Source organism: Microtus pennsylvanicus, chromosome 6, assembly GCF_037038515.1.
Source record: "Microtus pennsylvanicus isolate mMicPen1 chromosome 6, mMicPen1.hap1, whole genome shotgun sequence".
Taxonomy (NCBI): Eukaryota; Metazoa; Chordata; class Mammalia; order Rodentia; family Cricetidae; genus Microtus; species Microtus pennsylvanicus.
In genome coordinates this window covers 45,370,928-45,396,696 of record NC_134584.1, presented here as the reverse complement: position 1 = coordinate 45,396,696, position 25,769 = coordinate 45,370,928, and the positions used below count along the sequence as shown (strand labels likewise).

The window sequence follows — 25,769 nt, the reverse complement described above, 5'->3', positions numbered from 1 at the left end:
GGACAGAATATGACTTCACTTAATGATACCATTATCTTACCCCCATACATCCTTAGATTGGATATATTCTAGGAAAGCCAGAATATCCTTTATGGAGTATAGAAATCAGAATTCTATAGTCTAACTCAATTCATTACCTTTTATTTAAGGTATGCATTCGCACTGAGTAAGTGAATCCATGCTCTAACAGTGATATGCACTCCTTAATGGAGCCATATTTTTACAAGTTAGTTTTCTTTCTCCCAATCTGCTTTGTCTTGTGGACTTTCTGGGTCCAAATTGCAATCTAAATGTCATTGTGGGTCTCTGTCTCAGTCTCCTTTCATCGCCTGATGAAGGTTAATATTCAGGAGGATGCCTATATGTTTTTCTTTGGGTTCACCTTCTTATTTAGCTTCTCTAGGATCACTAATTATAGGTTCAATATCAGTTTTTTTTATTTTTTTAATTAATTTATTTATTAAGGATTTCTGCCTCCTCCCCGCAACCGCCTCCCATTTTCCTCCCCCTCCCCCATCAAGTCACCCTCCCTCATCTGCTCGAAGAGCAATCAGAGACCCACACTGGAGCACCGGACTGAAATCTCAAGGTCCAAATCAGGAGCAGAAGGAGAGAGAGCACAAGCAAGGAACTCAGGACCGCAAGGGGTGCACCCACACACTGAGACAATGGGGATGTTCTATTGGGAACTCACCAAGACCAGCTGGCCTGGGTCTGAAAAAGCCTGGGATAAAACCGGACTCTCTGAACATAGCAGACAATGAGGACTACTGAGAACTCAAGAACAATGGCAATGGGTTTTTGATCCTACTGCACGTACTGGCTTTGGAGGAGCCTAGGCAGTTTGGATGCTCACCTTACTAGACCTGGATGGAGGTGGGTGGTCCTTGGACTTCCCACAGGGCAGGAAACACTGATTGCTCTTTGGGCTGACAAGGGAGGGGGACTTAGTCGGGGGAGGGGGACAGAAATGGGAGGCGGTGGCGGGGAGGAGGAAGAAATCTTTAATAAATAATTAATAAAAAAATTAAAAAAAAATATCTTGCAGTCACTGAGCCTGAAAAAAAAATGTCATTGTGCCTTCACTGAATGTTGGTCCTTGGGGAGCTGTTTTATGAATGAACGAATTCTTGAATGGATGTAGGACAGATGGTCCATCAGACTATTCAGGAGGATACACGTTTCTCAGCGAAGAGGGATAGAGATGATGTGGATGGAATTTTTCTCAACATTTGGCACTTTTGTGGGTAGTTTGCATCATATAGAATTGTGGGACAATCTGGTTGAGCCTATGCTATATATTAGAACAGCCATGGAGCAGCATTATTTTTCTCTTAATACTGAAAATAACAATTCTTATTTGATCATCCTATTAAAATTACCACGAAGCCTAACAAAAGCTCATTATTCCCGTCAAGTTTTTAATCATTACCTGACAAAAGGAGAAGCTGAAGTCATCCAAAAATATAATTTCTTTCTTCCTTTGGAGAAAAAACATGCTTAGTTTTCTATCATAATTTCAGTTCTTTCTTTCCATCTTTTTTTAACTTGGCACTTTTCAAAAGGATAGTAAATTCTTTCCAATCTCACCTTTGTTAAAAGAATGAAAATTCAAAATGTTTAATGTTTTGGGATAGTTTTGATATGTTTCTTCTTTAAATTAGGACCATAAAAGCTGGAAGATGTTATAGCCATTTAATCAGGGGGTAAATATTTGAGTGACTGAGATGAAAGGGAAACTGTTGAATAAATAGTACCCTAGGATGGTTATTCTAATTGGAATTGTTGCATAAGAAAAGCAAAAGCAATTCCCTACACGAAGAAGGCAAAGCTGATTTAATTCAGTCTTATTAAGGGCAAGTCTATTGTGAATGAGCTTTTAATCTTTTGTCACAAAGCAGAAGTTACTTTTGGCTTTGTCTCTCTCACAGAGACTATAATATTGCAATCATTCTTATCACATGCACTTGTCAGTTACTTTGGATCAATATATTTTAAAGGAGGTAAATTTAAATTTCAGAATTACATAGACTGAATTTCTTTTTGTATTTAGAAGAGGCAAATTTATATTGCAGCATTACATAGTTTGAATTTCATTTTGCATGTGCTTACATTTTTAAAAAATGGGAAACAGTTTAGTTTCTATTTGAGAAAAATCATCCCCAAAGCAATTAAACCATTTTTTAATACAGTGAATGGATAATAAAATATCTAGAAATAAAAAATTCTGAGGTCTAATAAGCACATCAATGTCTTAATCAAACAGGACTGTGCCTGGAGGGCTAGCAACACCCACCTTTAACTCGTTAATTACATATAAAATATACTAACACCATATTTTAAGTAGCATACTGAATAATAAAAAGGCTGTACATTTGTTATTTAATTATATATATCATTTCAGTGCAATATAATTAAACTAAAATAAGTGCGTTTAAAGACAGAACTTAATGTTTCTTTACTATGGGAAGCTACATTTCTTGTACAGATGTAATCCCTGATAATAATTTGTCTCCTTTCTTGATGTTTGAAATGTCTTTCTGCTTTCAGAATAGAAGCATCCCCACATACACCTAAAAGGTTGCTTTCTTCTGTATTTGATTATTTACTGAGGGAGTGCAAAGAAAAAGTCACCCCACCCACTGGTGGAAATGAACTCCCCATCATCTAGATGGCAGGTTCCTGTGGCATTAAAGTACTGGAAATGCATAGCAATTACTGAACCCACGGAGTAGCAATTTTTCTCCACAAAAATATAATTTTATATTTCTCTAAAGAACTTTTCAAAAATACCGAACAAAGAGAAATCCTGCCAAGGTAATCTTCTTAGGCAAATTCTTGTTTGATGTACAATAGTAGATAAAAAAAGACGAGTGCGCTGTATAACCCTGCTGTGAAGTTCTGCCCAGGATTGAACTTCTCCTCAAAGAACCTCTGTCAAAGGCTAGTTATTCTACTCCAAGATTATCACAGAACTGCCTTGTGTCTCTGAAGAGACCCTTGACTGTGAGAGAGGTGTGTGGGGCTCAGTTAGCATAGTAGTATTGTGCCTTCTGGCCCAGAACTGAGACAGAATTAAAACAAAAACGCCATAGATTGGGCTAAAAGTGCTGGATCCTCCATAGACCTGATGGCCCAAAGAAGCTCCTTTTCAAAGACTGAACTTGAAAAGAGTTCCCTCTCTCTTGAGAGTTTCAGTTGTTCCCCTTGGCTCAGGCAGGAGCAAGGGTGGTTGTGAGAGATGAAAAAGCAGTCTTGTTTGTGCAGGCTCAGAGACACTGTCCTTGGACCTGGCTTTCCCTTCATTAAACTGTACTTAATAATTCTCCCAACTCCTGCATTGTGGACTTGCATTTATCTTTCCCAGTTACCAGAATCATATTTGAGCAAGTTAGTTCTAAGATGCTATGTCCAACATGACTATAAGCTACCAGAAGAGAACTTAATATCTGGTTCTTGAATCTATTTTTCTTTACTGAAAAATGTATTTTTTTTATACAATATATTTTGATCTTGGTTTCCACCTCCAGGTCCTTCCAGATCTCCCCCCACTTTCCTACCAATTCAACTCCATGCCTTCTTGTTTCATTCTCTCTCTTTAGAAAACAAACAGACAAACAACAACAATAAAAACCAGAAAAATAATATGAAAAAGAAGAAGCATGAGAAACACATAAACACACAGAGACTTATATCGTGGTTCCCAAATCTGTATCTTTTGTTCTTTGCATTTTTTGAGATTACCATAGTGCACTTCTTACCAGTTAACATCTAATTCCTAGACTGTTAAAAGTGGAATACCTTGTTTTCAGATTTGTTCATATGTGTCACTCCAAAGCAGCATTGGATATTTCCTAAATCACTAGTTAGTTACCTGCATGCTGACAACATCTTTAGTGATTTTAATAAATGGAGACGTATGTTTCCAGAAACATGAAATTTGATTTTCCCATTTAAAAACTTCTGTTGGTTCCCCAGTGCCTTCAGAATGGAATCTAAATGGCTCAAAAAGTGGTTGATCTAATATATAGATCTCACTGGGGTAGCAAGGCAATGAAGAGAGGACAAACACACAGAGAAAGCTGGGACTGTCTGGAGTGGGCTCTAGGATGGAGAAGATGTAGCACCTTGGATGTTCAGTGTGTTTATTATATAAATTGTTTTTATATATTATATAAGTTGAATAGGAAAGTAGGGTTATTTCATACAGCTGAACAAGGCCACAGGCTTACTTAATTTCTGTAGGAGCACTCTGTAGGGGAACGATCTTTAGCCTATAAACGTTTGTGGGAAAGAAAAATACAGTGAACATTTTCCTGCATTCATTGTCATCATTTACATTTTGCCAGCCAGCCATGCCTCATGTAGTGACAATTTTGCCACTACCATGGATTTGATGCACCAGGGTCACTGAAATGGCTATAATCATGTTAATAGCACACATTCACGGACGACTTCATTAACTCCCTACCATAGACCATGAGAGAATGCCTCTTATTTTGACTACAGCCTTCCTGACTGGGCTGCACACATCCACAACTGCTTCATCTCTTGTTTCCTTCACTTGTGTTTGATCCTGTCATCAAGATTTCTCTCCTCTTCCTCCTCCTCCTCCTCCTCCTCCTCCTCCTCCTCCTCCTCCTCCTCCTCCTCCTCCTCCTCCTCCTCCTCCTCCTCCTCCTCCTCCTCCTTCTTCTGTTCCTCATCCTCTCCTGTCAGGATGCTGCTCCTTTATGCTGGTTACATCAGCCTTATTCTTTATACCTCTAGTCATTTGTGACCTCCTCAAGAAAGCCTTCCTGATCCTTTGGACACATCAAGCATTTTTAGACATTCTTTAGTTGTATATAATTCTTCTTCATGATACATTTTAGAATAGCTCAGTTAAAATTATTCTGACTGGTCAAACGAATCTCATCACCAGTACTTTGTGTTTCACTAGAAAAAGGATTTCATTTGTTTATTATTTTTGCAATCTTTATCATTTGTTCAAAAATAGATATGCTCAATAAATATTTTTAGAATGAATTTTTAATGAAGGTTCAAAATCATGGCTTAAGCCTAAGCTTATTATTTCTCCTGCAGTGCACATCACATGTGACGTAACCAAGGGCTTTTTATTTGTTTGCTTTCACTAAAAGTTTCATGTTTGCAAGTATTCATATGACAGGAGTTTCCTACTTTTGTTCCTCCAAATGTTACAAGCAATAAAAATAGGATCACTGTCAGAAAAATAACTGGAAGTGGGAAGGGAAGGCTGACAAAAGACAGATGAAGGTATCTGCTGGTATTCAAACTATTCTGCCTCAAGTAGCTTAATGAGGAATGATGCTTCAAAGAATTCCTGCGTGTTGGCTGGTTTGCTTCAGCCTACATTAATACTGAGGCTCTGTAATCTTTAGTCTTATTTTAGATCCTAAATTGTCCTCCGGTTCCTTGCACAGAATGTTTCTCAGTGAGACGTCTCTGCCCTGGATCCTCACATCCTGACTTTGCCACATATATCCTTCAGATCAAGATTAAATAGCTCTTCCCAAGAGTTTTCTCTCACAAACTTACACCCCTCCTTATGAACCAGATTCCTGTTCACTACATACATACACACATACATGCATACATACATACATGTATATATACATACATGCATATGTGTGTGTGTTTCTTTAGGTCTACCCATTGTCTGATGGTGGAACATGTCTGATATTCCTTTCTATTGTATCACCAAGTATCATGATCAGGACATAAAATTTAGTACATTGGTCTCAGGTGAACAAATGAATGAATGACCTTTGCCATCTGAGTACAACTTTTCCCTCACACTGACTGTGATTCAAAGTTTACCTTCTATTTCTGTAACATTACATTTTCCTAAAATAGCAGTGCATGTACTTTTTGCCTTGATTTTATTATAAATCTCCATATTTCATCTCGGCCCATCCAAAACCAATGCCATATGCTTCCTGTACTTTGTGTTTCCATGACCAATAATGATCCTTCTTTACTCAGCTCTCAAAACAGTTAGTTTGATAAAATTCATAAGGCAGTGACACATCATGTCTTACAGGAATTAATAAAAATATTTCTAATTTGACTTTAAACTGCTTAGGTTCTCAGGCCACTGTATACCCTTCTATCCTATATTTCCCATCATGGTACCTTGCATATAATATTTGATTATTATTGTTAAAATGACTGAATAATTGCTATATTAGTTAAGTGTTTTTTTCTGGTTGTTTTGTTTTGTTTGGTTGTTAGCCTATATAATTATGCCTCTTTAAAAATATTTTATTGTGGAGTCTTGATAATAATTTTTAATTTTACAAAATTTTTTCTTATCTGATTATAGGAACTGTTTTGAGTTTAGTACATTAAGATTTCCAAGTAAATAAAAACGACCAAAACTTAGTCACGAATCTCTCAAATCATAGACTAATAATAGAGCTGCTTTTCCTTTCCAAAACATTACTGAATCAAAACACTGATCCTAAAGCCAGCATTATAAGACTCTATTCAAGAATTATTAGAATTCAGCAGGGCACACATAACAAGTGAATTGAAAGTTAACATAATCTCAAGTCTTCTCAACTTCCAACCTATAGAGAGCAAGCTGTATTTGGTGATGAACAATGAAAATTGTAACAGAGACTGAGGACCATGTCTATTGAAATATCCTTGGATAAATCTGTAGGCGAAAAACTGAAGGATTCCTGAAAAAACAGTAAATGGTAGTGCAGAAATAAATTTCTGTGCTCTCCTCTTTTCTCTCCCTTTCCTCTTCTTCCCTCCTTTCTTCTTTTTAGCAAGGCACTGAAAATTCAAGAGATCCAAGACATATTTTACAACATGAACATACTCAAACTTCAAGATCTTTTCCATCCATCTGTCCTCTTATAAGTGAGTATCATGGACTGGTAATTTGTAAAGAATAGAAACTCATTTTTACAGTGCCCAATATTGGCAAGTCTCAAATCAAAGCTCCAGCATTTGACATCCTCACGTAACCTTTTATTGGGTTGTTAAGATTTTACTGAACAGTAACAATCCAATAACATACTAACAATCCAATAAAAGTTTGTGCCAAGTGCATTATCATGAAGCTCTCAGACTCTATGTAGAAATATGTTCATATACTCACTAGTTTATCCCCTTTCCCTAGATCAACAGCCTCCAGTGGTGATTTGTTATGCAACAAGCACAAAGAGTTAATACATAAATCTATTTGTATCTATTTATTACTTCCCTTATTAGATGGTGAAGAGACTGATGGTTACTACATGGTAGGGTTTATATGAGGATTATGCAGAAAATTCAATATATATTACTGGTTCAAAAATACTCCTTTCAAGGAAACTCATACACTGTTAGTGGGGATGTAAATTAGTGCATCCATTGTGAAGAACAGTGTGGCAATCTCTCAAAAAACTAAAACTGGGAGTATCTCATGATCTAGCAATTCCAGTATGGGGTATATATCTAAAGAAATTGAAATCACTATACCCCAAAGATACTTTTCATTAAATGTTTTTCACAGTGGCTAAGGGATCAGATCTGCGAAAGTGTCCATCAGTACTAGACAAGGTATAGAACTGTCGTGCAGTTGCACAGCAGAGTACTGTTTGGCCACAAGACATGAAATCTCATATTTTTTATCAGTATGAATTACAATCAGATGAATCATCACAAGTTCTGGCTCCTTTGTGTAAGCTAATAGACCAGGATTGGTAGGAAAATGAAATGGAAGAGTTATCTCTGGAAACTAGCAAGAAGAGAAGGTAAGGCAAAGACAAGAAGCTGAATAGCCATACCAAAGCACAGTTAGAGTGGAGGAATTACTTCTGTTATTTCTTTAACATAGTTGAGTAATTATTGGGTCAAATAATCTACAATATCTTTCAAAATGACCAGCGGGGTATGAAATTCCTAGTACATGAAAATATTAATGTCTTAAAAGATGATGCTTAAAATGCTGCTTTAATTCTTATTCTGCATGTACCTGCTGAATTACTATCATGCATTCAAAAATGCACAAACATTATGTCCTTCAATCAAATTATATCTCACAAAATATAAAAAAACTATTCTTTTCTATGGACCAACCAAACAAAATTAAACTGCAGTGCAAGGTCTACAGTTGGGCATTGGGTCCGCTGCAACTTGTGCTAGTTTTTATTGTTATTGTAATATTATTGTAATATTGGTTACACATGTATAGGATGCAAGAAACTGCATAAGCACTTTGAATTAGTTACCACACCTTTCTTCATAACTTGATTATAACAGAAATTTTGAAGGAAAAAAAACCTAACTGAAAATAAATGGACATTTTGTGATCAAATCACTTTTTGTCATTCTGGAGTTCAAACAGACATGATGTCTTTTCCATTTCCACTGTGGTGGGACCTTCTTGTGGGTGTTTGATCCTCCTGAGATCCACAGTGCACAGCCGAAGAACTGTAACAATTCCCTAAACAGTGCGGTAGCATGATAATTCTCATATCACATTGACAGTGTTTTCTGGGTGTTTACTGTTTGAATTCCTTGTGTAATTTAGGCACCCATTCTTTGTCAGAGGTACAGCAGGTAAAGATTTTCCTCCCATTCTGTGGGTTCTCCAGCTGATTAACAACAGTGCCCTTTGCAGAAGAGAAGCTTTTTGCTGCCATTCATTTTTTGCTTGTTTATGTTTTTGAATCCCAATCAAAGTTTTTCCTCAGTCCTCTTTTCCCAGTCTATCTCCTTTATCCCATTCACTCCTCCTCCACTGTTTCTCCTCAAATACAGGTAGGCCTCCCATGGCCATGGTATATCAAGTTGCAGGGATACTAGCTTCTCGTCTTCTCTTAGGGCTGGATGAGCCAATCTGGTAGGGGGAATGGGTCCCCAAAGCAGGCAACACAGTCAGCGACAGCCCCTGCTCCCACTCTTAGGAGTCTCTCATGAAGACCAAACTGCACAGCTGTCACATCTATGCAGAGGGCCGAGGTCAGTGGTAAAGGAGAACATGCTACCACCCACAGACCAAGAGAAATTAATTAACAAGGAGTACAGAGGCTTTTTAATTTCATGAAGTCCCACTTAACTATTTTTGGCCTTATATCCTGGGCCACCAGAATCCTTTTCACAACGTTCCTACTTGAGGTATGTCTTGAAGCATAATCCCAGCACTTCTAGACATTCCGGAGTTTCGGGTCTAACATTGAAGACTTTGATCAGTTTGGAATGGATTTGTGAGCAGGATGGAAAAGAAATTCTTCATTCTTCTCTGTCCAGATAACCATTTTTCCCAACACCAGTTGTTATGATGCTATCTCATTTCCAATGCATCTTTTTGGCAACTTTATCAAACATCAGGTGGCTGTAGGTGGGTGGACTAGTATCTGAGTCCTAGAGTTTATTGCATTGATTAATGTGTCTATTTGTGGCAGCACCACGCTGTTTTGATCACTATGACTCCGTATTAGAATTTAAACTCAGGTGTACTTTCCATCACAGCCATATTTCCTCCATTCTCATCAACATTTTCTTTAGAGTAGCCATTTTGTAGCTTTGATTTTTATTTCTACAATGGCTAGTGCATTGAACATTTTCATCCATTTGTCAATAATTTGTATTTTTTAAAAGATGTACATTATTATGTTTCATTATATTTGTGATTGTGACAGTTTTTCATAACCAGAAAGGCGCTAATTTAACTAAAAGTTACATGGTATTTCTAAAGATGTAAAGCATAAATAACAGGTTGAGAAATATTTTATTTGATTGGGTTTTGAAAAATTTAATTTGGTTTCTTTCTCTTTTCTGCCTTTAATCAATTTAAAAGTGTCCAACCAAGGCAATATATAATTCTAAATGCAGCTCCACTCATTTTAATCCTTTAGTAATTTTGTGAAGTTTTGAGTCTTTTCTAGAGGCTGCTTTGATCACAGTAGAGCCTTCCCACTATTTTCATTCTGGAATGCACCGGGTGTCATAGGTGCTTATCAATATTATCTACCCATTTCCTCTCAGATAGTTCATAATAAGAAAGCTCGCGTCGATGACCTGCCTTGGAAATGGCCATTTAAAGTCATTCTGCTCTACCACACATTTCATTTTGTGTAGAGTTCATCCATTTATTTTACAGAATATTTCAAATTGTAATTAAATCTGAATATTTGAAATTGTTACACTAATTAGCAATAGTGAGAGAAGCAGTTTGCTTTTAAACCCCCTAAACTGTGAGATACAAAATAGTGACCAGGAGTGGTTCCATTTTTAAAACTTTTCGACTCTGAAAGAATCGTTATTAATATTGCAAAACATTCCAAGGCATTGCAAGCAGTGTATCATTTACAGATCTTAGAGTTGCATGTTTCTTAATGAAAAGTTTCTCATAGTAATGAAACATGAGAGTAATTACTGAGAGTAATGATACACATAAGTGGTGCTTCGAATGAAAAGATGGCTGTTCTACATTAGAGACTGTCCGGAAGTAATTTTCATGTCCTTCTGTTTTATAAAATGATCTTCCCTTCCGCTTTAAGTGGAGTGCCACCTTCAAACAGAAGCGGTCATGCCACATCTTGTAGCCAGGCAGTTGGAAATACCAAGGGAAGAGACAGTCATTTCTTTCCACGTACTCAACTAGAAGTATTGCTTTGAGGTTACACATTCTGTTAAATTATGTTTTACATCATGCATGTACCTGGATGAAGTTCTGGAGCTGCTGGCTGCCCCTGTTTATAAGACATGTAGAAATCAAGTTCTTCTCTTCCTACAGACAAAGGATGTAGCTCATAATCCTACTAAAGAAATAACTAAATGACAAGCCAATGAACATTATTTTTTTCTATATTTTGCTCTTGTAAATCCAAACATGTATTTCTACAGATACATTAGTCATGAGATTAACATATTTCTTGGTATTTTTACCCCCATGCCTAATTGTGTTTAGCACATAGAATGATTGTACTAATCATTCTATATAGCTTAGACAGAATCTACTTAAAATACAGTCACTATGGAAGTACAAATACTGTATACATATTCCCTCTTTTCACTATTTCTTTTAGATGCAATAAGGAAAATCAATTGCACTTGACTGCTGAGACTCCCAGAATCTCCTAAACTGTTACAGATTTAGTTTGTCTGCTGGAATATTAAGGTGGGCATTCACTTTCTTCTCCTTTTGAACTCATGGTTCAACCTGGATGAATATTAGTAGGGGCTCAGTTGTCTATAATCATTTTTCTCACAAAATATCTGTATGTCTTTTTCTGAGGGAAAGTGTTTTAGAATGAAAGGAAGCAGGGCCACGTGGCTCCTTGCAATGCACAGACCATGTGGACTTCACACGACAATTGAGACTCAGCCCAGTCCTCAAATTCAGCAAGTTGCTTATTTACTCTGAGATTTCAGAGGTTCTTCATTCTCAGTTATTTTCACCTGGAAGATTTACCTTACTCTTCCATGAAGCTGTCCATAAGGATAGTCTACAACCATCACTCCATTTAGAAACATCCTGAGACTTTGAGGTAGCTAGGTTCTTAGAGAATTTTTCTTCTATATGAAACTCCACGTTACTGGACTTATTTGACCTGTATTTATCAAAAACTTCTTAATTTCATTTAGCAAGATGTCTCAACGGTAATAGAGAGTCCTTTGGGTGATTGAGAGTCTGAAGGGAGGATAATTTCAAAGTCTATCTAGGAATTTATGTATTTTCCTCTATTTGAAGAGAAGGTTGAATTAATTAGGAAGAGGACCTTTGTTCTTTCCTCCGTTTCCTCATGGTGCTCTCATTCCTACAACTTTTTTGCTCAGATTCCTACTCTACATATTTAAGAGTTGAATATTTAAAAGTACAGAAACTGTGCTAAATAAACTATTGGCTCATACACTAAAGCTTTTGTTGCTTACCACAGTGAAAGAAACCACCACTGAATTCAGTCTACACTATCCTCTGTCTTTGCTTTCCCTGTTATGCATCTGGCATTCTGCAATGCTGCTTCTTCCTCCTTTGGGCACATTAAATATTTAAAGACTGTGTTTGCTATTTAAACTCACTACTATTCTCTTATTGGCTAAGCTAAATATTTTCTGTAGTTGTTTGATTATCTTTTAATTGTGTATATATGTGCTCATTGTGTGTATATTGCTATAAGAAAATATTCTATAGTTTTGGACGTTGTTTGCTCTGCACTTGCTGTTTACTCAACTCATATTTTATCCTCCTTGGGTCGTTGATTGAGTTAAATACCAGATACAGTTTCCCTTAGTTATGATAGATGGTAAGTTATGTACAACACTTTAGACTCACCAAGATAGGATAAATAATGGAGTATTTTCTCTGAAATTGCAAAACAAAAATGGACTGGATATCATGAATGTAATACTTACCTAATAATGGTTCTTATTATGTATAGTTTATAGTGTTAGAGTTAAATCCTTTCCTTTCGTTTAGACAAAACGGGAAATGTTATGGAATAACCTTTTTTTTCTACACGGTGAAAATGTGTCTTTGCCAAGGTGCCTTCTTGTTGGTTTAATAAAAAGTTAAGTGGTCATTAGCAAGGCAGGAGGTATAGGTGGGACAGCCAGGCACAGAGATGATGGGAAGAAGAAAGGTGGGATTGCCAAAAGACTCAGAGGTAGCATGCTGGATGACAGGTAAAGCCATGAGTGGCATGACAATTCATAGGTTAGTGGAAAGGGGTTAATTAAAGTTATATGAGCTGAGATTTCATAATTAATAAATCTCCCTGCGGTTATAACTGGCTGGTGGGACAGAAAAATCCACCTATACCAAGCACTATATAGTAGGGAGGGATAGACACAGGCTAATCTGTGGAACCAGACAGTCTAGTTCAATCAATGAATTTCAGGTTTAGTAAGACCTTGATTTAAATAGCAAGATGAACAGCGATAGAGGAAACCATCCTAAAATGACTTCTACTCTCCAAACACACTCATGACATGTACATGTGCACTTGTGTTGTATGATATACACAAAATAAATACACATTACCCACTACACATATTAAATTTCACAATATTCAAATGAATTCTCGAGTGACAACTCTCTGCCTTGGCACAGCTTGCTAGCAAAGAACTCTCACTGCACATTTTAGCGGTAAAAGCAGATTAGCACAAAAAGGCAACAAATTTTTTCTTCAAGCATTCACAGTCCTGTTTAGCATCGGAATGAAATTCTTAATGTTTATTTATATGTCCAATGAGAAAAAAACTATATATGCTAGCTGCCTTGGTCATGCGGCTGGTTAAGAGCATGAATCCATGACCTATAATTGCTTTCATGATTAAAGCTTTTGTGTGATGTCTGATTTTTGCTTGTTACCAAAGCAAACTTATAATTTTCGTCAGATGCTTGAATTATTCAATTAAAAAGTTTAGCCTGAGCAAGCCAGCCAGGGCTATAGGAAATGACAAGTCATATAAAATAAATTGTATTTCCACTGGAACACTATCAAGAATGTAAATGCAGTTCTGGAGGCATTTGGCCAAGGATGAGCTAGAACTGGAGAATTTCTGATCAAAATCCTGTTTTTCTTTCACACTTCACAGCAAATGGCATCAGCTTCCATTGTGCTTAATTGGGAAGCTGAAAGAATTCTTCAGGGCCTATTTTGTGGAGTTACAGAGCTTACATTGACCACGACTATCTCTGCTGGGCCTCCTTATTAGACAGTTTTCCCTCTTGTAGCAACTTTTAAATGAGGCCAGATTCAAATGTAGGTGGCTTGAAAATTACCAAAACTATAATTGTGCAAGTAAGATAAGGCTAAGGATAACATCCATCCTCAGCAATGAATACAAATGCAGAAGGCTTCAGCCCAGACATATCTACTTTGGGTCTCTCTTCTGAAGAATTCAGAAAAGAACTGTCATAGGGTATGGTTACTCTTTATTCATTTTATACATTATAAATCATTCCTAAAATTCTTTACAATTTGACATATATATACTTTGAATACTGACCATTCTTACCTCCTAATTCCCACCCACCCTAGTCCACGCCTGTAATCCCCACAAATCTCTTTCATACACAAGGGTCTATTTGTTTTGTTTTGTAGCCCAAGATTAACCAGGTCTATCTTTCTACATAACCATGGATTTGGAACTACCGACTGGAGCATAAGGGGGTCAGTTAGGAGCACACAACTGAACACAGTGATTCCCCACTCCTAGAATGTATCCATAGACATGAGCCTCTTCCCACATTCCTTGACTGATTGTTGATAGGGTTGGTCTTGTGTGTTGGCTCAGTGAAGATAAGTAGAGTTGATGTTGATATTGATTATTGTAATAGTTGTACTGAGTCCAGCGAATGAAATTTCTTAGCCCTTCACCCACTCTTCTGGTTCTTACATAGTTTATACACCCTATTCTGCATGTTTCCTGAGCTTTAGAAGGGATGGGACATGGATGTGATTGTTTTACCTGGGCAACTGTCCTACAGCATGGCTTTGTGGCAAGACCCCTCCTGAATACCAGTGAAATCTGAAATGTAGTGAAAAGGATATTTTTCTGTTAAGCAGAAAACAGGGATCTTGTAAGGTATTGTCAGAAAAAAGGGAGGGAGCTGTGTGTTATGCTCAATGGTTAATTTTGTCTGAAGGAGCGAAATGACAGCAGAAAAAAAAGGTGGCAAGAAAAATGAAAACATAAATACACAAATAATCAAATTCCAAGCATTCCAAGTAGGACTCTCTGGTTAGGATGGTGATATTTAATAGCATTTGAAAGTCACTACAACTGGTGGGCTGACCAACCGTGCAACTACCCATATCCAGAACCAGGGTTATGAGTTTTCCCATCCTAAGATCTACCCCATCTGTGATCTACTGTAAAACATGAATTGTCAGGACCTGTAGATCCAAAGCTGCAGGATCACCAATACACAGGACAGCAGCAGGGCACCAAAGAGGAGTCCCAGTGAGGGCCAGCATTGATAGGGTAGCAAAAATCAGAGGCCTTGAACCAGAGCAATGACTCTTTGCAAAGAACACTTGCAAATATATATATATATATATATATATATATATATATATATATATATATATATACAGCTTTCATAATGAGATTTATGACAAGGCTTTTGTTTTGTTTATTTTTATTTTCTATTAAATTTTATTTTCTTTTATTTTGTGGGGTTGGTTTCAAGGGCAAAGGGTAAATACAAAGGGATGGGGAAATGAATTGGATCATGATGGATGATTTAAAGACACAATCTCTGATCACTTAAGTGGTTTTGGGTCAATTAACATGAAGATTTTGTCTGATATTTGTGTTGACAAGTTTAGCATTCTAAGATATGTATATGAAGCATAAGTAATTTATTTAGAAAAAGATCAAATATGAAAGGGAATATATTGCCTATTCATAGACTTTTATAAATTCTTAATCATTAAATATGTATTTCTTTCTAATTATAATATTTCCTTATAATGCTTTGATTACTATCAATCTCAGCCTTTTGTTAAATACCTTAAGTTCAAGGAAGATGAATTCAGCCATTCATCTATGAGGAACTGTGCCTGTTGTCCTTGATCAGGGGCATTCAGAAGCCACCAGGCCATCTCCACACAAGAGATCTCGAATTCTTCCGGCACTGGCCCCATGTCTGAAGTGAGTGGAAAGGAAAATAAAACCTCTGGATGAGAACTGTGACTGAGAAAGAAAAGGTGAGCACCTGACCTTAGACCTTGATCCTGTGGAAATGATGTTTGGGCTTAGAAATAGATTTTATACCCTGTGCTGTTCACACTGTGTACAATGGCTGTGTTTTCACAGACATCTGAAATTCCATTAGCTAAGGAGGGCATCTCAAAAAGTTGAAAGACAAATTGTCTTTGAATATAGTTTAAATGAAATCTTATTTAACAATGTCCTTGATTATTAATATATAACTTAAAGTTTATTTTTAAAGGCTGAAACATGTTTATGAATCTTTGAGTGACAGTCTCTAAAACTAAAACACAGATGTCATGTTGCCGTGTATAAAATTGGTTTTGTTTTCATTCTGTAAGACACAAAATAATGATTATTATTTGTAAAGAAATATGCACCATGCAGACTGGTTCTCAGCTGACTGGGGTTTCCTGGGATACTTTAACATTGGGAGCTGGGAACAGAATTACTTGTCTTATCTCTAATTTATCATGCTTGAGTTTGTTCCTATTGTCACAAATCATCTAAAATCCACTAACTGAACACAATGTTGAAACAAAGACATTCTTTTTTTGTTATTATCAATGCCAAAGAAATTTCTGCAATAGAAAATTAAAAAAAACACAAATTCGATACAATGAGTTAAAAGCGACTTCTCTGGTATACATAGACACTGTTTTAGAAGATGGGAGAGAGGGAGTCTTCTACTGGATGTACTTCTCTACAGTTTCTGTAGTGATGGCTATACCTTTTCTTTAGCCCGTACTAATGGGAGACTCTAGATCAGCTATGAGAGGAGTGAAGTCTCTGTTTGGGATCTTGTCTGAACTATAGCAAAAGACTGCAGTAAGTGAATTACTGGCCCCAGATCTTCCATTCTTTAGTCATGCCTTTTGCTGTTATTATTAAACTTGAACAATCCAAATAACTTCTTAAATGGTCTAATAGTTCAATTGTCTGTAGTTTTTGGCTCATGCACCTTCCAAGTTGAATTGGATTGGTCTGGATAAACTTCACAAATTCTCATCCTTTTGGGGAAAGGAAACTAGTCAGATATATTTTCTGGGGAATACCTCAAGCACAAGTCTCTTCCATGTTCTAAGTTTGCATTACCCAAGGGAAGTAATAAGACAGTGCCTCCCATTAAGACATGGGGCAATATTCTGGATTTCTATTAGACAATTTAAGAAGTTATTTGGATTGTTCAAGTTTAATAATAACAGCAAAAGGCATGACTAAAGTATGGAAGATCTGGGGCCAGTAATTCACTTACTGCAGTCTTTTGCTATAGTTCAGACAAGCGTCTTGGGTTCAGCCAGCATGCAGCAGTTCAAATGAAAATTAGAAGAATTGTATCTATCTGTCTGTCTGTCTATCTATCTATCTATCTATCTATCTATCTATCTATCTATCTATCTATCTATCTATCTATCTAATATGTTTGGGTTTTAGGGAGTCCCCTGAATCTGAGGATGGCATCTGAAATAAACAAGACAGATTTTAATATTCTATTTCTAATGCCTTTAAAATATTGTCTATCTCAATTTCCAGAATTATTTTGATTGGTTGCTTCTGAAACATAATTTTAGAGGTTTACTATGTCACATCCTTCTATTTCCTTTATGTCTAGTTCTTTTTTATATGAAGCATTCAAAGTTTATTTGGAGAACATTTATATTTTATTCAGAATGTATAAATTTTGGGGAGACAACACAACCTACCTAGCTGCACTGTGCTGATTAAATTTAAGATGCTCAAGGGTAATGTGCACTTTCACGGCCCTCTGAAAACACAGCCATTGCACACAGTATGAACAGCACAGGGTATAAAATCTATTTCTAAGCCCAAACATCATTTCCACAGGATCAAGGTCTAAGGTCAGGTGCTCACCTTTTCTTTCTCAGTCACAGTTCTCATCCAGAGGTTTTATTTTCCTTTCCACTCACTTCAGACATGGGGCCAGTGCCGGAAGAATTTGGGATCTCTTGTGTGGAGATGGCCTGGTGACTTCTGAATGCCCCTGATTAGGGACAACAGGCACAGTTCCTCATAGATGAGTGGCTGAAGCCATGGAACACCACTCTGGGTTCCATGCGAGGCACTGCTATATAAAACCCTGGGATTAATCTCTTGTACAGAGGGCTAATTAAGAATTTATAAAATGTAGGTCCAAGTGGTGGTGGCACACTCTTTTAATCTGAGGAGGCAGAGCTAGGTGTTGCAGGAGGTCCTCCCACTCCTCCAGCCTATAGCTGCTGAGATACCAGCCCATTGGGGCGTGGTCTCTCTCCCTTTAAAAAAGTGGCCACTTCCCTCTCCTCTCTCTCTTCACTTCCTGCTCCGCCCGCGACTAGACTCCCTTCCTGGTTGCGTAGAGGGCTGTTGTCTGAGACGGCGATCTGTAAGTTTTTTCCCCTTTAAATAAATACCACCCTATTAATCATAATTCCAAACTGGTATGGCATTGTTTGTGACTTACGCCTTCAGCTAGGCAGATCTCTGTGAGTTCGAGGCCAGCCTGGTCTGCAAGAGCTAGTTCTAGGACAGGTCCCAAAGCTACAGAGAAACCCTTTCTTGAAAAAACAAAACCACTAACCAAACAAAATAATTAAAAAATGCCCAAGCAATGACATCCTGGTCTGGACAGAGATTCTGCAAGGATGGGGATGAGTTCACATGCCCGAAGATTCCCTCAGGTGTTTGCCAGTCCTTCTGTGGCCTTTTACATGGACTTCAGTACTATTCATTCTTGGTTCCTCTTTATTTTTTGTGGATTGCCCCATTAAAGCTGTGGCAGACAGGCAGGTAACCAGTGATTGTCAGAAAAGTCCATCTTACAGCTAGGAAAATCCTTCTGAGATCCTGAGACCAGCAGTAGCACATCCACTGTCAATGCCCATAAGGCAATGCCTAACGATAGATCTTGTGGTTTATACTTTTTTCTGCACTGCTTATAAGGATCTTATTTATAGTGTGGGTCTTGAAAAGACTGAGAATCTGCTGGCTTTTTGCTCTAGTATTCAATGAGTACATTTAAGAACTACTAAATGCCTGGTGGGGAGTAATCTGAAATTTTCCCACCAGTAGGTATACCATGTATTACTGATGCTCTAGAAGCTGCTGGATTTTAAACCAGGTCTGCAGGAAGTCCTGAGACACCCACCTCTTCCAACTGGATGTCTCAAGCATAGGTAATGTACTTCCCCCACAGAGACTGCTGGAACAAATGGCTCCAGAGAATCATTTAACTCCTTGTATGTGTTTCTTCAGCAGCATCCTAAAGCTGACCAGCTTCTGGAGCATCTTGTCCCGTATGTTCATTCAACTGGGAGCACACTGACTGGTTTCATCCAGGTCACAGAAAACAAACAAACAAGCAAAGAAACAAACAAACAAAAAACCGTCCTCAGCAGAGTTTCTTTAAGGGAGTCTAAAGCAGATGGTTTGTCTTTCCCTACTGTGCACACAGTGATGCTGATGCACACAGGTTCCTTCCTCTGGTCAGGACTGTGGCTCCTGAGTGGTACAAGCGCTCTTCTCATACAACTGATGGTGTATGTGCGTAATCCACTAGCTTAGAGACGGGCGTGAGAAGGAAATGGTAGTTCATCAAGTTCATCTGCCGTTTCTACATCATTGCAGTTTTTCACAGCTGTTTGCTGACCCGGGTATAATTCTGTGTCCATGTGGAAGCTCACACCTGCTAGCAACGAGGGACAACCCCAAGAAGTATTGTCTCAGGCTTAGTCGCCTGCAGAACAATGATCATCTGAGGAGGATCCTCCACCAACAGACACCAACTGCATGAGAAATACCTGGGTGTTGGGCATGTCTGGGGTGCTGTCTCCATCAGCCTGAACTCCATTTGTAAGCAATACCCACCTACTTTTCTTTGTTTCTTTATTCTTTTCCTTTTTTCCCTTCTTTCTTTCCTTCTTTCCTTCCTTCCTTTCTTCCTTCCTTCCTTCCTTCCTTCCTTCCTTCCTTCCTTCCTTCTTTCCTTCCTTCCTTCTTTTCTCCCTCCCTTCCTTCCTTTCTTTTGTATTTGTCAAGACAGGGTTCCTTTGTGTGTAGTTCTGGTTGTCCTGGAATTTGCTCTGTAGATCAGGCTGTCCTCGAACTCACAGAGATATGCCTGCCTCCGTCCCTGAAGTGCTGGGATTAAAGGTGTGTACCACCACTGCCTGGCCCCTACCTACTTTTCTTTTTTAAAAAAATATTTATTTATTTATTATGTACACAATATTCTGTCTGTGTATGTCTGCAGGCCAGAAGAGAGCACCAGACCTCATTACAGGTGATTGTGAGCCACCATGTGGTTGCCGGAAATTGAACTCAGGACCTTTGGAAGAGCAGGCAATGCTCTTAACTGCTGAGCCATCTCTCCAGCCCCCTACCTACTTTTCAATACAAGCTGGTCTATCCCCTGACAAACTCCTGGGTTCCCATTGGCCCTGGTGTTTCAAGCATTCAATCTCCAATCTGACTGTCAAGGACAGGGACTGGCTTGCTCTGTGACTACTAGCCTCATGATTTCTTCTTTCTAGAGGTTCTTCTCAGGGTCCTGGGCCAGAGAAGGACTCAGGCACAGGTGGCTACCTCTGGACTGACCAGAGATCTTCATGGTCGAAGGTGAATTTGTACAGTTTTTCCACACAGATAGTTAACAGAGCAGTGGCTCACTGCTAAAGGAAGGCAACCATATGAATTATTGACAGGGGCTTCCCAGCACACACACCATATCCCCTGTCAGTCACATAAAAAAAGAAAATTTGCTTTGTTACGTTTTGGCTTCTGCCACCATGTCTTTTTCTAGATTGTTATTTATTTAAAAGTATTTGAGATGAATTGTGTGTGTTCAAGGGTTAAGAATGGAAGTCAGAAGGCAACTTTTGTGAGATGGTTTCCTCCTCGCACATTGATGAGGCAGGCTCTCTCTTCTTTCTACTGCTGTGCTGTGTAGTCCAAACTATCTGACCTGCAGGCATCTAATAGTCTCCTCTCCCAGCCCCTCATCTCAACATAAGAGTGCTGGGATTTTAGATATGGATCACTGCTTCTCACTTTCTTTGTAGATTCTGGGGAGAAAACTCAGTTTGTCAAGAGTGTGTGGCTAACGTTTTCAGAGGGTGGCCCATCTTATTGGCCCAGATGCTACTATGTACATGTTTTATTTGCTTAAACATGGTCATCACAGTCATGGAGGATGCTTTGATTGGGCTCATCAGCTTGCTGTGAACACTGAAATTTATGGCTGTGATTTGTTGACATTCTATTACATTTATCTTTGATTGTTGATAAATAATCACCTCCAAAAAGAACATTTAAGTTTAGAATCAAGAGGTATCTTTAGGAACTGTGCTATCTAGTTGTTTTCAGTTTCCGTTAGTCAGTGGAGTTAGGAAGGGAGACTATCCATGAGAAAGGAATCAATCAATTTTACAGCTATTTGAAACATGAGTGGGTTGGCAAGCCTATGCTTTCTGTCAAAATATAACCCTCCCAAACTCTTCCTTCAGGCTCTTTGAAAATTTCTAACTTGGTATGACCTATAATTCAAATCTGAGCAGAGTGTTGATATGGGTTCAAACCAAAGCAGCCATAGAATCAAACCAGTTTGGTTGGTAATGAGCTCTCCTAATTGTTTTATTTAAGAAGTGTTGATGACCGCCTGACAGAAAGACAAGATCAAGTTGAATAAACAACAGTTACTTGAACTCATTTCAGCATGAGCTTTAGGGACATGCTTCTTACTGATGTTTTGTAGCCCTGTTTTACTTCATTTTAAAATTTATTATTTTATTATTATCATTGTTACTTATTTTTATTATAGTTGCAGTGTTAGGGGATCAAACCCAGGATCTTGGACATGCTAGTCAAGGCTGTGCTACTGAGCTGATTCCTCAACTCCAGTACTCTGATATTATAGAGAGTTTACAATTGTTTCTAATCATTTAAAAATGTTGGTACATGGTCTTTTTCAGTATATGTGATGATTTTGAAAAATTAGGTATCTACCCATTGAGTAGCATTTTAAGCCATTTTCTTTTGCTTGCAAACTGACGGGCAGCGTGGTGAGTTCCCAAACTTTCTATCATACCCCAAGTCTCTTTCAACCAAATTTCTCAAAATTTGATTTGCACAAACATTGTGGTGAACATTCCAGTTCACCATTAATTCCAGTTCTCATAATCACAGACTCTGATTTGGTAGAAGAGGGACAGATCTTAGGACTGTATATTTCTAACTATCTACTCCCTCTCTCTTGAGTGGCCAGTATCCTGATTGACAACCAAGAGTGGGAAATGGATGGTTTCACAAACAAAGTTTAAACTTAAGAACAACACTTAACAATTTGTTTTCAATCTTTGCAAAAGTTTTAGAAGTTCCATGCCCCCCAAATTAAACTTATGGTGTTTGAGGCCTTATCATGTCTGTTATGTGGTCTAAAGTCCTAAACTCTAAGATGATTATTCTAACCCTTAGGAAAAAAAATTTCTCATTCTGCATCAAGCTTGTACCTATTCTTATGCAGCCTGTAGGCTTCCTGTGATGTGACACCAGGATGGGAGGCTGTATGGCTTCCCTGCTCTACTGATGCTTGATGTTTGTGGCTCCCACATTTTCACCCTTAGCTTTTGTTGGTCCTCATCTGGACTTGATGCATATTTCATTGAGATGTAATGGGAAAGGGTAACTGTTGGATAATGAGCCCAGATAAGTAATGATTTCCTATAATAAGATTTTCTTTCTTGTTGTGTGGACTGTGGGATGTGAAGCTAATAAAAAGGTTATCAAGGGCTTCCTCATTACTCACGTTTTGGGTGGAGGATGAAAATTTAAACCATCTGTAAACATTATTGAAATTTTTAACCAGTGAAGTATCTATATAACATTTACAAATAATTTGTTTGTGCCTTCTCACCACAGGAAATAGAAATAAAACACTATGCGAAAAATATACTGGTTCTTTGGTTTTTTTTTTCAGTTACGTGTTTAATAATTGGAGTTATAGTGCTGTGATGAAACACAATGACCATAAACAAATTGAGGAGGAAAGGGTTCATTCAGCTTGCATGTGCACATTAATGTTCCTCATCGATGGAGGTCAGGACAGAAACTCAAACAGAACAGGAACATAGGTGTGGAATTCCCATCTGTATGATGTGAATATTTTTTATTATTCACGTTGGTTAATAAAAAAGCTTCTTGGGCCAATGACTTAGAAGAGTAAAGGCATGCAGAAATCTGAATAGAGATATAAAGAGAGAGTAGGCAGAGTTAGAGAGAGACGCCATGTAGCTGCTGAAACAGACATGCTGGAAACCATACCGGTAGGCTACAGCCTCATGGTGATATAGTGATTAGTCAAATTAGTATAACATAATTAAAAATTTAAAAGTAATCTCTGAGTCACAGTAGCCGTACTTCAGCCTTAAATGGCTAAGTATCACTACAGATATTTAACCTTTTCTAAAGTCGATCGGACACTTCTGCATCTGAGTCTCTCAGCTTATTGGTCCTAAGTGGCCAGAGAAAAGTAAGAAGCTGCCATATAAACTGCTGGTATTTACTGCAGTCGACCTCTTGGGTTAAGATGATCTTGTGTAGATGAGTAGTCTAAAAATTTCTACTTATGACTGTGTGCCGAATAGCAATAAGTCTCTGATATGTTTTTGAAGTATGAAAGTGTGTTTTCTTCTTAAACTACAATTGTGCTGGAGATTTTTATTTCATTATAACCTGTAGAATTCTCAGTGGTGCCTGAGGTTTGCCTTGTTATTTTTATTTGAGAATTAGTTACTTTAAATTGTGTTTACAAATTACTGCATCTTTCCTGCTTAAAGAAATGTATAAAAAGGTGTGGATTTTATTTCATGGTTTTAAAAATAATCGTTTCCTTTATAGTAAACAAAAATGCTTTTAAATTTGTTTTGTAATAAATAGAAAAAATAAATAATCAAAATGAAAAGATTCCTTAATGCTATTAAAATTCAGACAGAGAAATATTTGTTAGTGCTTTCAAATTTTTATGTAAGACTATTCATTGAAATACCATCTGACTCCAAAGCATATATAGATCCACCCTCTACTGACAGCTTATGTACTTGCTTCCCAGGTCCTTGCCAAAGACTTTCCTTGAGCATTCTATAAGCCTGACTTATAAAAAATATGATTAAGAAAAGATAATTTATGGAGAACTGTGTTCAAATCTCTCCTTACTAGAAGAGGGTAATAATACAAGTAGGTATTCAGTGGGCATGGATATTAGGATACTAGTGTCCAGATATGTTCCACTTGTGATCATGATTCTTGATAATTTGCCTATTTGTAGACATTAAAGATCTCATTGCTTAAAAACTATGAACCAGTAACTCAGAATTATCTCCCTAACTCTTTGCTTGAACCCTTGTCCTAGCTTCAGCAACCTGCTTCTCCTGCTTCAGTTTTATTAAGAATCATGAGACCAAATCTAAATAAGAAAAGTCTTTATATGCTTGATCCAGACTTTTTTGTTGCAAGCTTTCTTTATTGAAATAAAAGTGGGCCAAAGTGAGTCTAATAGGTAAACAAATGTGTTTGTCCTTAGGAAATTCAAGCAAAGTAAAAGTAAAAAAAAAAAAAAGAAAGAATTGTATAGTTATAATGGAGTTCATAAAGAGCAAAGGTTAGTTCATTTTAATATTGAGGGCTGTGAACTTCAAGGTCATAAAAGCTTCATAAGGTGAAGACCTCTTTGCATTATTTCATGGTAGAAAAAAGAAAGCAAGAGAGGTAACCAGTTAGAATTAAGGGTGCTTTTATTAAGCAAAACAAAGCAAACCAATAACAAACATTCCCATGATTGTAAAACCACAATGGGTGATTAGGTATAGCATGGATAATAAAAATTCAGAGACAGATATTGGGTTCAATCTATAGATCAGAAAAACAAAGCAGTCAAGCACTAGAGAGACTATTTACCTCTACCAAATCTTCAGAAAGAAGGGGCAAGATCCTGTCTGCACGCATCCTCAAACTCCTCACTCCACTGAGTTCCTGTGTCTTCTCCTTTATATTATTCTCTTCTATCCAGCCATATCACTCCTGTCTTCACTTCCCTAGTGCTGGGATTAAAGTGGGTGTGATTTCCAAACATTAAGATTAAAGATGTGAACCTTCTACAACCTAGATCTGTTTCTGGATCAATCTTGTGTAGCCTAGTATAGCCTTGAACTCACAGAGATCCACCTGTGAGTTCCTGTCTCCTGGGATTAAGGGTGTGTGCCAACACTCCCTGGCCTATATGACTGACTTTTGTGTCTGCTTTGCCCTCTGATCTTCAGGCAAGCTTTATTTGTTAAAACACAAATAATATACCACTATAATTATGACCTAATTTATTCATTAATGGTGGAGGCATCATGGCTTAAACATCTTCTATAGATCAATCTTTAGCAATGTTACATGGGGACATTAAGTTTCCAACATAGCAACCGTGGTAGACATCAAAGAACAAGGAATGGCAGCATGACGGTGGTACTAAAGGAATAACAATATCGGTTTGATTGGAATAAGGACAGAAGTCAGTAACAAACAGTTTTGCCATGATTATGCTTTGACCATGGGACATACAGATTAAAAAAAATCACAACTTGAATGAGAGATTAAGGAACAAAATTATCAAGAGTTTTGCTACAATATACTATTTTATCTCCCACTCTTTCTCTTTTCTCCATTTTTAATGTTTTGTCTCTTAAGATTTGTTTTATTTTTCAGTTGTGTGTATGGGTGTTTATCTGTGTGTGGATATATGCATGGGAATGCAGGTACCTACAGAAACTACAGGTTTCAGATCACCCTGGAGCTGGAGTTACAGGCAGTTTTGAACTGCCTGAAGTGGATGCTGTGTATTGTGGGAATTCATTCAGCCAATAGCCTTTTAGAGATAGCCTTTTAGATACCAGCCCATTAGGGAGTGGTCTGAGGTACCATAAGCACAGACAGGAAGCATGCTTGCCCCTCTTTCTCCTTTTGCTTAGTTGGTGGTCAAAAACACAGCCTCCAGTTTCAACTGGGAACCTAACATTGGTCTCCTGGACGAGCAATACATGCTCTTA

At 37.7% G+C, this 25,769-nt stretch overlaps 1 pseudogene; it reads right to left on the bottom strand.

Annotated features, from left to right (window-relative positions):
• Positions 1 to 18,408: 18,408 nt before the first annotated feature.
• On the bottom strand, positions 18,409 to 20,293 carry LOC142853042 (F-box only protein 34-like; annotated as a pseudogene).
• Between the last annotated feature and the right edge of the window lie 5,476 nt (positions 20,294 to 25,769).